The following is a 14,867-nucleotide window of genomic DNA, read 5'->3' as shown; positions in this document are numbered from 1 at the left end:
ACGTAAACCGCATTACTAATGTGACAGATGTAAATAATAATATCATTTTCTTTAAAAAGGTGAATGCAGCGCATGGACTACATCTGACAGGCATAGCGCATGCGCAAAGGCACGTGTCCCTGCCTCTGCTAACCGTGACGCCCATGCGGTTCAGCTCCAACCTGTGTCCGTCTCCTCCTCCTCGGGAACCACAAACTGCACCCGGCAGAGCCAGTCCAGCGTCATCGTCAAATCCACCTGAAAGCTCTGCTCCACACAAACACCACCAGGAACATAAGAGGGCAGAGTTCCCTGAAGATCAGTCACATTCAGTGATGATGGCCAGCGTCAAGAAGTAATATGTGGAATAACGACTTGTACATACACAGACTAATAACAGGACGAACTCTGACATGGACACAGCAGCAGCCAAACAGAAATACTTCCTGAATATGTATATGAATAATAAAAATGATGAATAATAAAGATATGAATCTCTCTGCTTTTGTTGGGCAAGTCGTTTGATCGGTGATATTTTTCTTTGATATTTCTATTACTTATTTTGAAATTCACATTTTATCTTTGATTTACTGACATTATTCTGAATTATTGCTGAACCTTGGTTCAGTCATCTTTAGAAACATAATTGTGTGTGTGTGTGTGTGTGTGTGTATGTTGTATGGTAGGCTTCAGACATCTACAGACACGGAGTAGGAAAATAATTATATTCCAATGCTTATGTCAGAATATTATAAACATTTAAATAAAAAAATAACAAAGTGTAGATCGGGGAAAATACTAAGAACGGAGCTGGTTGTGTTTCCAGAAGCATGGTTTCACTCAGACTTCGGCTTTTACTTCATTTCTTCACTGAAGAAGAGCTGGAACGAGTGCAGAAGATACTGTACAGAGAGAAAAGCGGATCTGATCACCATAAAGAACAAAGAGAAACGACTGAGAGATACTGTGTGTGTTTGTGGCGTCAGATGAAACGTGTCCATTGTAGGTTCATATAAATATGTAATTACTTAATCCATTTAGGATTTTGTCAAAAACAATACTGGTGAAAGATAATTATGTCAACCACATGAAACAAGAAAATGTAATGGCTGTTTTTAACCAAGAGGAAGTGTTTATTTTTATTTAGATGATTTTATCTAGACTTGTATGCATATTTTTAGATTAATATCTATTTTACCTCTTCACTTACGTTTTTAATTATTTTGGAGCATTTAATTATTTTGTCTAAATGTATTATTTTGTCTGAATATGAATACATATGAATAACACTGTCATCCAGAAAATGGGTGATATGATTTACCCCAAAAAAAAATTAAAAAAATTGCACTTAATGACCAAAAGGAGTTTTTGCCTTTAAACACCATCTTCTCACTTCTTAAACTTTTACAATTACATTTTACACAATTGATATTTCCATTATTACTAATAGCCTACATGCTGTTTTCTCTTCAGTTTGTCTTTTCCCCCCTCTACTTATTTAACTAATTAAATTACTTAGCAATTATAAACACCGACCGAACATGAATAATTTATTTAAAAATACATAACTCTGAATAAAATTGTTTAGCTGCATACCGTATATCTTATGTGTAAGTTTTATATTAAATGCCTTGCGACGTATTTTCTGTTTACTGAGGGCATTTCAGCCTGACGTCCGATACCAAAAATGACCCGATACAGGCGGAAAGGATCATTTTTAGATGGATGTATAGGCCTAGTGTCACGGGTGCGGTAAGCAGGAGAGCACACGACTAGCATAAGGGTAAGTAAAAGGCTTTAATCCACTCAGGGATGAAATAAACAATATAATTACAGGCAGGCAGGTACACAGGACGAAACCACACGCACATAAAGACGCGATCGGACAAACAGAACTGAAACCACACGACTTAAATACTCTACGGAATTACTTAAACGACACACAACTGAAGACAATAAAGACACTTAACTAAAGTGGGTTAAACGGAACACATGGCACATGACAAAAACAATAACAAAGTCCACAGACGTGACACCTAGACACAGACGTTACAGGTAATTTACTTAACGCAAAATATTTCTTTGTATGCTATGCGGGAAACATGAACGCGCTGGAAACCATTTATACAATAAACTATTTATATCTCCAGCTCAAGTAAAATTCGCGACTTTAAAGAACTACTTTACCTGCTCACGAAGTTCGCGTTGTAAGTGTACCGTACAGCTTAAAAGAAAAACAAAAAACTTTTCTATTTATTTAAAATCGCAAAATGGCGGCGGGAAGCCCACTTTCACGAGCAATCCGGCGGGATACGTTTCCTGTCCCCGGTTGCCACGGTAACTCTGAGGCAGTCGATATGGAACGTTCGATTACGACGTCACAATGGGCCACTGTAAAACCTGATTTTGGAATTAGAGCATTGTTTAATTGTAGCTTATTCTTCGAGTGAATATTTGAGTGAATATCTGTCTGAACTAGTACGAAACCCCGCGGAATCGTCTACTCAGACTTGAAATTCAGTTTGACAGTATCTAACAGCTCATAAGAGATCTGTGAATACTCTCAGAACTGCGTTAACCAGAATTGTTGAAAGTCTTAGTACTCTGTAGTCCTCATCTAGGATCAGAGATGGCTTTTAACAAAAATACCCCATCTTCTTCTTCATCATCATCCTCAGCAGTGGATGAAATGTCAGAGATGTCTGTGAGGAATGCGTCTCTCGAGTCATCCGAAGAGGACGCTTCTTCGGTCACATTGACGGGCTTGTGAAACATCAATTGCTGCTGAACAAAATCTCGGACCTTCAGTATAGAGCCCGAGAACAGCAGGAGGAATTTCAGTCACTCCTGGAGCGATTTAACGATATACGTTAGTATCTGTTTCTAATCAAACATTTATGCCTATGCAGTTCAGTACTTTAGATTAAGTTAATAATCTATAACTGGTCTGATTCTTCAAGCTCTCACAGTATTAAAAATTGCAATTTAAAATGTGATTGGGGAAAATGAATCAGATGTTCAGAGCAGATGCAGACATGAGATATGTGCTATACTTTGGAACAAGCAGCGCATATATTTATTTAAATCATCCTTGACACTGATCATAACAACAAGCCAATTCACAATTTTAGGATTATTTTCATTAATTGTGCTGTGCTAACTCATATATTGATGTTTTATATCTACAGAGGAATCGCTAGAATGGGAGATTGAAAAAGTGGAGAAATCCATGATCAGCATGGAGTGGCTGGAGGACCTGCAGAATACCATAGACGAATTTCAGTCCAATATGGTATGCAATGTGAGCCGCCTTCGAGAGAGCTTCAGAAAAATGCAGGAGGTTGCATCTAAAAAAGTTCTGACCATGAAGCCGAAAGGTAAGTTAACGTACACACACCATCAAAAACCGTATCTGAATCGCTTTGTTTGCAATGTGATCTAAAATGCTGCATCAGAGTAGCTTACAATTAAAAATGTCTTTGTTCTTCAGGTAAACCAAAAAAAGAGCTGGATCCCAAATTAGTTAAAAGCATCCAGTCTCTGCCGCCCTGTCCCACGGTAGCAGAATTGAAAGCGAATTCAACCACAGCATCAGTGTATTCATCAGACCTGATCAGCGTGTTGAATAGCATCACCAAAACAGCCTCCTGCAGCCCAGCCATGAGCAAGGCGTTGAAACTATCAGCAGCGACCATTGAAAACCTCAACAAGGCTTTTCAAGATCACTGCTCAGAAATTAAGACTCTCAAGACACCTCAGAAAAAGAGCAACGTGGCTCAAGATGTGAACAGACGCGTCTCTGTTCCTTCTGTATATCAAAATGGATCTGAAGTTCAGCATCATATGGTGAAAAAATTGTCTGCCTTTCCTGTGAAACCCAAGGCAGATGATTTTGCTTTCCCTCAAGTCAAAGAACCTGTACGGGAGACAAATATTGAAGACACAGCTCCAAAAGCCCTCCTTGATGAACCATTTCTTCCTGCCCCTGCCAGAACTTTTGCTCTCCGCAAGATCACAGGATCTGTCAAGGAGACAAAAGTTACCAGAGAAGAAATGGCAAACTTCACGTCACTTGAAGAGGCAACGGAGAGAACAGAAACCTCACTTAAAGAGACGCTGACTCACAAAGATCTCCGGAGTCCATCTCCTCACATCATCCATCGTCCATCCCTCGTCAGATCTCTTGCTCTTCCTCAGGTTTCACGACCTGTAGAGATGACAAAAGTTTATGCCATGCCGGTGGAAGAACGTCAGAGTCTGTCTCCTGTCCACACCCGTCCTTCCTCATCTGTGAATCTGCCCCGAATTCAGACTCAAGTCAAGCCATCACTTCAGAAGTCCGGCAAGCCCGAGACTCGCAGATATGCTTCTGCAGTCTCGGGCAGCATTGAGGAGCTGTACATGGAGAAAAACGAGGAGGACGTTGACAAACCGCTTCACGCAAGCACGAAACACCCATCATTCGTGATTGACATCAAAGCTCAAGAAAACAACCTCCAGCAGCTGGATCAAGCTTTTCAAAATAACAGCATTTCCTCTGAAATGTACAACCTGTGCAGAGGAACCGTCAATCAGACACTTAAGAGCGTTGAGCTGCGTCTTGGATGTCTTTTACGGAGATACATCCAGCATGTCCAAATGAAGCAATTAAGGTAAGAAAACCATCCTTTGTCTAACAGTTTGTTTGATTACAGGCTCATCAAATCCATTTACAACGTGCCATAACGAACATTTTTGCTCTGTTATACAGAAAGACGCTCGACAGAAATTTCAAGACGACCAGAAATTTAAGGGATGGACTGGAGTTCAGAAAAGTTCATTCTCAGCTCTGCAAATTTGACCATTTCCAACGGAGTGTGAACAATATCTGGGACGCCAAGCAAGCCTCTGCTGACGAGACACGCAGACTGTGCATCACACGGGCGGTCGATTTATACAAACAGGTCAGTACCAATTGGACAAAATGGCCTGTAACACTAATTTGTCGTGTTCTGATAACGTAAACCGCATTACTAATGTGACAGATGTAAATAATAATATCATTTTCTTTAAAAGGTGAATGCAGCGCATGGACTACATCTGACAGGCATAGCGCATGCGCAAAGGCACGCACGGTCCCTGCCTCTGCTAACCGTGACGCCCATGCGGTTCAGCTCCAACCTGTGTCCGTCTCCTCCTCCTCGGGAACCACAAACTGCACCCGGCAGAGCCAGTCCAGCGCGTCATCGTCAAATCCACCTGAAAGCTCTGCTCCACACAAACACCACCAGGAACATAAGAGGGCAGAGTTCCCTGAAGATCAGTCACATTCAGTGATGATGGCCAGCGTCAAGAAGTAATATGTGGAATAACGACTTGTACATACACAGACTAATAACAGGACGAACTCTGACATGGACACAGCAGCCGAAACAGAAATACTTCCCTGAATATGTATATGAATAATAAAAATGATGAATAATAAAGATATGAATCTCTCTGCTTTTGTTGGGCAAGTCGTTTGATCGGTGATATTTTTCTTTGATATTTCTATTACTTATTTTGAAATTCACATTTTATCTTTGATTTACTGACATTATTCTGAATTATTGCTGAACCTTGGTTCAGTCATCTTTAGAAACATAATTGTGTGTGTGTGTGTGTGTGTTGTATGGTAGGCTTCAGACATCTACAGACACGGAGTAGGAAAATAATTATATTCCAATGCTTATGTCAGAATATTATAAACATTTAAATAAAAAAATAACAAAGTGTAGATCGGGGAAAATACTAAGAACGGAGCTGGTTGTGTTTCCAGAAGCATGGTTTCACTCAGACTTCGGCTTTTACTTCATTTCTTCACTGAAGAAGAGCTGGAACGAGTGCAGAAGATACTGTACAGAGAGAAAAGCGGATCTGATCACCATAAAGAACAAAGAGAAACGACTGAGAGATACTGTGTGTGTTTGTGGCGTCAGATGAAACGTGTCCATCGTAGGTTCATATAAATATGTAATTACTTAATCCATTTAGGATTTTGTCAAAAACAATACTGGTGAAAGAGAATTATGGATTGGTGTGACTGACGAAGAGAAAGAGGGCATATGGAAATGGGTTGATGGCACCAGCGTGATCTCTGGGTGAGAAGTCACTGAACTGATTATCATTGTCAGTATCATATCACAGAGAGCAGCACTGAACGTCTAATGCTGATCTGATGTTGCAGGTTTTGGGCACCTGGACAAAAAAATGAGCCAAATGGAGGAAGACTGGAGAATTGTGCTGTGACTTATTTAAAAAGGGAACCCTGAATTAATAGGGTGGCATGATGTTGATTGCAGTCTTTCTTATCAATGTATGTGTGAGATGAGTATATGGCGCAGAGAACAGCACACACATTTCTGTTATGTTTTAGCTAATGATAATAACCCCTTTTTCAGCCCTGATAAAACACATCTTAACCAGCAAATCAAGGTCTTCAGGATAGTGACCTTGCAGGAGCAGGACTGAACATTTCTGATCTACAAGTTATACCTGTTTAGGCCTATAAAGTATTCATTGGTAGTAAAAACTGCTGCTGCAAAAAAAAAAAAAAAAACTATTCACCCACATACATGGGTTATATGTATAGGTATCAACATTATTTAGATGTTAGCTTTTTTTAAAACCCAGATTACATTACTTTTATATGCATTATGTATATTTTGCAATGCTGCATACATTTTTACTCATGTTATTTTTTATCATTAAAGATGATGCATGGCTTCAACTCTGGTCATTGTGAGTCCTGTAGCGCCAGTAAATATTGTGTTTCTTAAGATTCAAACACATATCCATAGAGGATTTGATCTCTTGCAGCACACTGTATTAAAAGTAAGACATTTTGATAATGGGATGGTGTTTTTTTACGAGCCACGATCTGCCCAGGATAACATCCACAGTAGCTGTGATGGGAGATGAGTGTCAGTTCTTGGGTTCTCTGGATGGTGGTGATTTGATAGTGGGTTTCGTTGAGGATAGTGGGTATGCGATGTTTACTGACGTAGTGCAAAGAGATGAAGTTGCCTGCCACTTCAAAGTCCACCAACACATGTATGGGGAGAGTACGGGAATCAACTACTAAATTGGCTTCGATATGTGGTGTATGAGATTAGATTAGATTAGATTCAATTTTATTATTACACAATGTATAAGTACAAGGTAACGAAATGCAGTTTAGGTCTAACCAGGAGTGCAAGAAGCAGCAAGTGCAGGATATAGGTACAAATATAAATTACAAAGATAAATATGTGATAAATATGTACAAATTAAAATACAGATGAGAAGGGGAAATTTACAGTTAGTATGTGTAAATAATTTACAGATGGTTATGTACAAAAAAGCAGGATATACAGGATATGTATAGACAAATTTACAAGAGTATGTACAATGGATATGTACATACAAACAGTGTTCAAACAGTGCATTTAAAAAAAAAAAAAAAAAAAAAGATTTTTAATGGGGTAGGGATGGGGGTGGGTGCACCAGAAATCAGTGGGGGGTAGAATTCAGTAGTGAGACAGCTCTGGTAAAAAAAGCTGTTCCTTAGTGTACTTGTTCTAGTCCGGGGGAATCTGAATCACCTGCCGGATGGCAGGAGGGTGTGATGAGGCCGTTGTTCATAGCAGAGGGTGGGCAGTAAATCAGGCACAGAACTCTAAAGTTTCCAGAAAAAAAATGGATTTAATTAACAGCCCAAAAAGTGCATTCAGCATAGAAACAAGCTTTTTCAAGGATTTTCCAAAACAAAAATAGGAACCGGACAACAAAGTACAAAGTATATCAAAACAACAAAAATTCACATCAAGGCTTGCACTTAACAAGGGCATCAGGAGAAAAAATTGGCTACCACTCCAATTAAGCATCCCCTCTGTCTCCCCCTGTCTTGGAACAACAGTTAGCCTTTTATAGGTGATGCACCTCCCCTAAATTTCAAATAGCCCAATCCCACAATTTCCTCTAAAACTGCTTCACTGAAAAATGTACACATTGATTATACAAACAACACCATTAACATCTTGAACTGTTTTCACTTCTTTCCCTATACAAACATTTGTCCAAAAGACATACACAAGAAAAACAATATCCACATGGGTGTGGAACAGACTCCTCCCTTTCCATGGATGGAATAAATAGGGCTTCCTGTTTGCAGGCCGGCCCCTCCTACTAGGAAGCACCAAAGGGAAAGGTAAGACAAAGAAAACTTAATTACTCAAATGTTATTTGTTTAACTGTCCAATTTTCTCTTGTTTTACAGAACTAAGAAACCACCACCAAAACATAAGTCACACTGGAATGTGCACCTTCCATGTGACTGGAAAAATAAAAAGAAACAAATAAAGTTATTTCAAACAAAACCTTGTGGTATGGTTATTCATCTTTATGTATCTCACATCCTTTATCACAGAGGGAAAACAGTTTGTGGGCAGGGTGAGAGGAGTCTCACCTTAAGAATACTGCGAGCTCGACGCAAACAGCGTTTCTTCTGGATGTCCTCAATGGATGGAAGTGGAGATCCTGTGATGCGCTGGGCAGTTTTCACCACCCGCTGCAGTGCCTTGCTCAGCAACAGAGCAGCTCCCATACCAGACTGTGACACAGTTTGTTGGGATGCTCTCTATTGTACAGCGATAGAAGTTCACCAGGATGGCTGAGGACAGCTGATTCTTCTTAAGTTTCCTCAGGAAGAAAAGGCGCTGGTGAGCCTTCTTGACCAGGCTGAAGGTGTTGGTGGTCCAGGACAGATCTTCCGAGATGTGGGTTCCCAGGAACTTGATGCATGAGACTGGCTCCACAGCAATCCCATTAATGTGGATGGGATCATGTGTGCCTCTTCTCACCTTCCTGAAGTCCACAATGACCTCCTTGGTTTTGGTGGTGTTAAGGAGCAGATTATTGTCTTTGCACCATGTGGCCAGATGCTGGACCTCCTCCCTGTAGGCAGTCTCATCGTTGTTGCTGATGAGACCGATCACCGTAGTATTGTCTGCAAACTTGATGATGGAGTTAGATCCAAACACAGGTCTGCAGTCGTGGGTGAAGAGGGAGTAGAGGAAAAGGCTCAGCACACAGCCTTGTGGTACACCACTGTTGAGGGTGACAGTAGTGGAACAGATGTGGCCTGACTTAACATGCTGGGGTCTGTTGGTCAGGAAGTCCATAACCCAGTTGCACAGTGAGGTGTTAATGTCAAGATCCCTGAGTTTGGTGATTAACTTAGAGGGTATGACCGTGTTGAATGCTGAGCTGAAGTCAACAAACAGCATCCGTGCGTAAGTATTTTTATTGTCCAAGTGTGTGAGTACGGAGTGCAGTGCGATGGATCCCTGTATGCAGTGGCCCATTCAAAGATCCTCCTTTCTCTCCATTTAGGATCAGTTCCATTGGCATTGACACCAGAAAAACAAACTAATCACCGACCTTTCCTACCCCCATGGCACGCAGATCCCTAGCATATGAGGTAGTATAGCCTAGCATATGAGCCTAGCAAATGTGTGGGTATAGTATCATGCCAGCCCCAGACCTTTCAATGAAATCCATCAACCAAGCAAACTTGAAACAAAAGCTCTTACCCACAAAGCAGGCAGCGGAGCATGGCTCTCAAAAGCAGAAATTACCAGTGCTTTCAAAGTTATGCCCATTCATCCAGAATACTGGAGTTGTGCATGTTTTTTTGGAATATTCTGGAAAGTAGCTTACTATTTCTGAGTAAGTGTCACTTTTGGCTGCAAAATTAGTTCCAAGATCTTTGACTTTCTCTGGGAGGCCTTATGTTGCATTCTCATCAATAATCACAAGCTGTCCTATGTCCTTCACCTTCTCGATTTCTTCGTCATCGTTACATTTTCATAGATACCCCCTTATTCAGGACTGTCTACTCTCGTCAATGTTTTTTTCTGAACTGGGCATCCCCCTTTCAAATGAGAAAACTCTAGTGCCTTGTACTTCCATTGGGATGTTAGGCATCACCCTAGACTCTGTTTCTTTCCAAGCATCTCTGCTCATTGTACTGCTGTTAACTAATTATCTTCTAGCAGATAGATGCAAAAAACACCACCTACTATGCCATCAAAATAATTCCCCAGAGGTAGTCCTTCCTTTCCTACCTACTATCAAAAGCAGCAACAATCCACTCTTTTCATTACAAAGTCACTCTGGATGAAGGCTGTATGATGGAAATGTACCTCTGGTAACATTTTCTGTCTTAATGGAGTGGTATATCCTTCTTCTACAATGACTACATCACACAGCCTGAAGACATTCAGCTGTATACAGATGCTCCACCTTCTATCAGCTTCGGTGGATACTACAATGGCCATTGGTTCACTTCCAAATGGCCACCAGAGTTCAGCCATTTTGTTCAGCAATCAGACTCACCCTCATCTGCTCTTCGTGAAGTGTATCCAGTCTTTATAGCAGCCATCCTTTGGGGGCAAGAATGGTCTAAACATACCATACTTATACACTCTGACAACTGATTTCAACAGTAGTTTAAATCATAAATAAAGGCAGATCTCGTTCCCTAGCTTTAACACTAATATCTTCTCAACACCAGTTTCTAATTCGAGCCACACATGTTTCAGGCTACCATAATAGCATAGCTAATTTCTTTGTCTTCAGAAGTTCAAGATCTTAGTTCCAGAATCAGACAGTTCCGTTTTCTGCTACCATCTTCAACTAAATCCCCATCTGAAGGCCTCAAAAATGCTTCACAAGAAGCTATTCTCAGTGGTCTTGCCCCCAATACCCTTTCAGCTTACCTACCTTACTGGTTGGAGCTGCTTTAAGAATTTCCACTCCTACTTTCGACTTTGCTCAATCTGTAACTTCATCAAACATGCTCATTCCTATCAAAAAGTTGAGCCTTCACTATACAGACTTGCTTATCTGGAAATAACCTTATCCACAAACTCGCAACCAGCGAACAGTGTCACTCAGTCTTCTATTCTCATGTTTCTATGCTTATTAAAGGTCTTCAGAAACAAGAACTGGCCACTATCACTAGATGCTTGCCATTACCTTCAGATCTTCTGAGCCTATGTATTCACACCCTACATCTCTTCGTCAGACCCTCTACTGAACAAACATTAGAATGCATGTTTCTTCTTGCATGCTTTGGCTTTCTGAGACGCTTAGAATTCGGCCCTTCGACTTCTGCTTTCAATTCAGCTATCCATCCTAGCCTCTCCAACATCTCCACTCTTACTTCCGGCCAACTCATTTACACTCTGAAGAAAAGCAAAATTGATCAAGTCGGAGAATAAATTCCCATTTGCATATTTCGTCTCAACTCTCTTTCCTAAGCCCTTACAAGCTACTTTTGGAGTACGCTCACCTCAGATATGCAAATAATTGTTTCCTTAAGATCTTTCTTAACGAAAACGGGAAAATGGCTACAAGATCATGGTTTAACAGGTACTTTCAAAAGGTTCTCAGTCCCCGAACACTACTCCATACATTCCTTCTGAACCTTAACATTAAACATAATGAGTTTGGAAATTGTACAAAAATGCTTAATAGATGCATTACACTGTAACTAAACCCATTCAAATTTAGCTGGCTAAATGTACTGTAGATTTAGTCAATTAAAGTTGGACATTTTGAATGTTAATCATATGCAAATCGCATATGTTCGTGAGACAGAGGAAAAGAAACAAGCAGAGATGAAGCAGTACATTGACACAAAGTGGCACACATGTTCACCATCTTTTGCTGAAGGAGAGAAAGTGAGGGTCAGAATTCCTTGCGTTGTTCCTAAAGCACACCCTACATTCTCTGCTCCCTTAACTGTGGAAGAGTTTGTTAGACCAAACACCTTTCTTCTAAGTGATGTGAAAAGATTTGATAATTGATGATTTTGAATGTTAGCATCATGCTTATCCAGCTTCTTATCAATCAATCAATCAATCATTTTTATTTATATAGCGCTTTTAACAACACAGGTTGCATCAAAGCACTGTACAGTATAATGACAGGGATGTATAATGACGAGAGTGACCAATTTCTTATTAAATGCAGAGACGGTCTCTGTAGTCAATTCAACGATAGTCACTAGAAGTTAAGTGTCCCCAACCAAGCAAGCCAGAGGCGACAGCGGCAAGGAAACAAAACCCCATGCATATAGAATGGAGAAAAAAAACCTTGGGAGAAACCAGACTCAGTTGGGGTCAGTTCTCCTCTGACCGGACGCCCAGCACTTAACCTCCAGTTCAATTTTAAACGCAGCTGTGTCAGATAGTGTAAATGACTTAGTGTGTGCGTGTGTGTGTGTGCATCAGGATCTGGTGATCTGTCGACGGGCGCATCTAGGTTTTCTGGTCTCTGATGAACATAATCTCTGGGTGCTGATCCACCATCTAGTCTGGATACAAACTGTGAAAACAGATTGAGAAAGAAACAGGACTAATATTAGCGTAGATGCTATTCTTTTACGATGTCACAAGTACATCGTATTTTAGAGTAGTGTTCCCGGTTCCAGCAAATCTAAGTAATGCAGCCTAAAAATCCTTTAACGGATTTGAATAATAAAAGGTGTGTTGGTGTGTTATGTGTAGGCTAAGTTAAAAAGATGTGTCTTTAATCTAGATTTAAACTGGCAGAGTGTGTCTGCTTCCCGAACAGAGTTAGGGAGATTGTTCCAGAGTTTAGGTGCTAGATAGGAAAATGATCTGCCGCCCGCAGTTGATTTTGATATTCTAGGTATTATCAAATGGCCAGAGTTTTGAGAACGCAGCGGACGTGCAGGACTATAATGTGATAAGAGCTCGCTCAAGTATTGAGGAGCTAAACCATTCAGGGCTTTATAGGTAATTAATAGGATTTTAAAATCTATTCGATGTTTGATAGTGTTGACAGAACTGGGCTAATGTGATCATACTTCCTAGTTCTAGTAAGGACTCTGGCTGCTGCGTTTTGGACTAGCTGAAGTTTGTTTATTAAGCGTGCAGAACAACCACCCAATAAAGCATTGCAATAATCTAACCTTGAGGTCATAAACGCATGAATTAATATTTCTGCATTAGAGGTTGAAAGCATAGGTCGTAATTTAGATATATTTTTAAGATGGAAAAACGCAGTTTTACAGATGCTAGAAACATGATTTTCAAAGGAAAGATTGCGGTCAAACAGCACACCTAGGTTCCTAACTGATGATGAAGAATTAACAGAGCAGCCATCAAGTGATAGGCTGTGTTCTAGATTATTATATGTGGGGTTTTTAGGTCCAATTATTAGCACCTCTGTTTTTTCAGAATTTAACATTAAGAAGTTACTCATCATCCAGCTTTTTATATCGACTATGCATTCTGTTAGATTCTCAATTTGGTGTGTATCACCAGGCTGCGCTGAAATATAGAGCTGAGTATCATCAGCATAGCAGTGAAAGCTAACACCATGACTCCTGATAATATCTCCCAGAGGTAACATGTAAAGGTTGAAAAGTAACGGTCCTAGCACTGAGCCTTGAGGAACTCCATATTTCACTTTTGATCGATATGATACCTCCTCATTTAATGCCACAAACTGATAGCGGTCAGATAGATATGATGTAAACCATGCTAAGGTGCTTCCTCTAATGCCAACATAGTTTTCTAGTCTATCCAAGAGAATGTTGTGATCAATAGTATCGAATGCTGCGCTAAGATCTAATAGCACTAATAACGAGATAAAACCACGATCAGATGATAGAAGCAGGTCATTAGTAACTCTAATGAGAGCAGTCTCAGTACTATGGTACGGTCTAAAACCTGATTGGAAATCCTCACAGACACCATTTTTTTCTAAAAAGGAATACAGTTGTGAGGATACTACCTTTTCTAGTATCTTTGACAGAAAAGGGAGATTAGAGATTGGTCTGTAATTTACTAAGTCTTTGGGATCAAGATGTGGTTTCTTAATGATAGGTTTAACTACAGCCAGTTTAAAGGTTTTGGGAACATATCCTAATGACAATGATGAATTAATAATGTTCAAAATAGGATCTATGACTTCTGGAAGCAGATCTTTTAATAGTTTAGATGGAATAGGGTCTAACATACATGTTGCTGGTTTAGATGATTTAACAAGTTTGTACAAGTCTTCTTCTCCTATAATAGAGAAAGAGTGTAATTTTTCCTTAGGGGATCTAAAGCTCACTATCTGATGTGAAACTGTAGTTGACGGCTGCATAGTTACAATTTTATCTCTGATGGTATCAATCTTAGAAGTAAAGAAATTCATGAACTCATTGCAGCTATACTCTTGGGGCATATTAGCACCTGCTGATGCTTTATTTTTTGTTAATTTAGTCACTGTACTGAATAAATACCGGGGTTGTGTTTGTTTTCTTCTAAAAGGGATGAAAAATAATCAGATCTTGCTATTTTTAATGCTTTTCTGTATGACAGCATACTCTCCCGCCAGGCAATCTGAAATACTTCTAATTTGGTTTTTCTCCACCTGCGCTCCATTTTCCGGGCTGCTCTCTTTAGGGTGCGTGTGTTGTCATTATACCATGGAGTCAGATTGTTTTCTTTTATCTTTTTAAGTGCAAAGGAGCAACTGTATCTAAAGTGCTAGAAAAAGAGAGTGCATAGTTTCTGTTACATCATCAAGTTTTTGCATCGTATTGGATGAACTAAGGAATTGAGATAAGTCAGGAAGGTTATTTAGAAAGCTTTCTTTTGTGGTGGAAGTGATGGTTCTACCATACTTGTAATAAGGTGCAGAGTTTACAGGTTTAACTATACAGAGTTCACACAAGACTAGATAGTGATCTGAAATGTCATCACTTTGCTGCAGTACTTCAACCATTTTAACATCCATTCCATGTGACAGTATTAGATCTAGAGTATGATTTTGACAATGAGTAGGTCCAGAGACGTGTTGTCTAA

This window comes from Puntigrus tetrazona, chromosome 19 (genome assembly GCF_018831695.1).
Source record: "Puntigrus tetrazona isolate hp1 chromosome 19, ASM1883169v1, whole genome shotgun sequence".
Taxonomy (NCBI): Eukaryota; Metazoa; Chordata; class Actinopteri; order Cypriniformes; family Cyprinidae; genus Puntigrus; species Puntigrus tetrazona.
The sequence above is the reverse complement of the archived record's forward strand: the minus strand, read 5'-3'. Positions refer to the sequence as shown.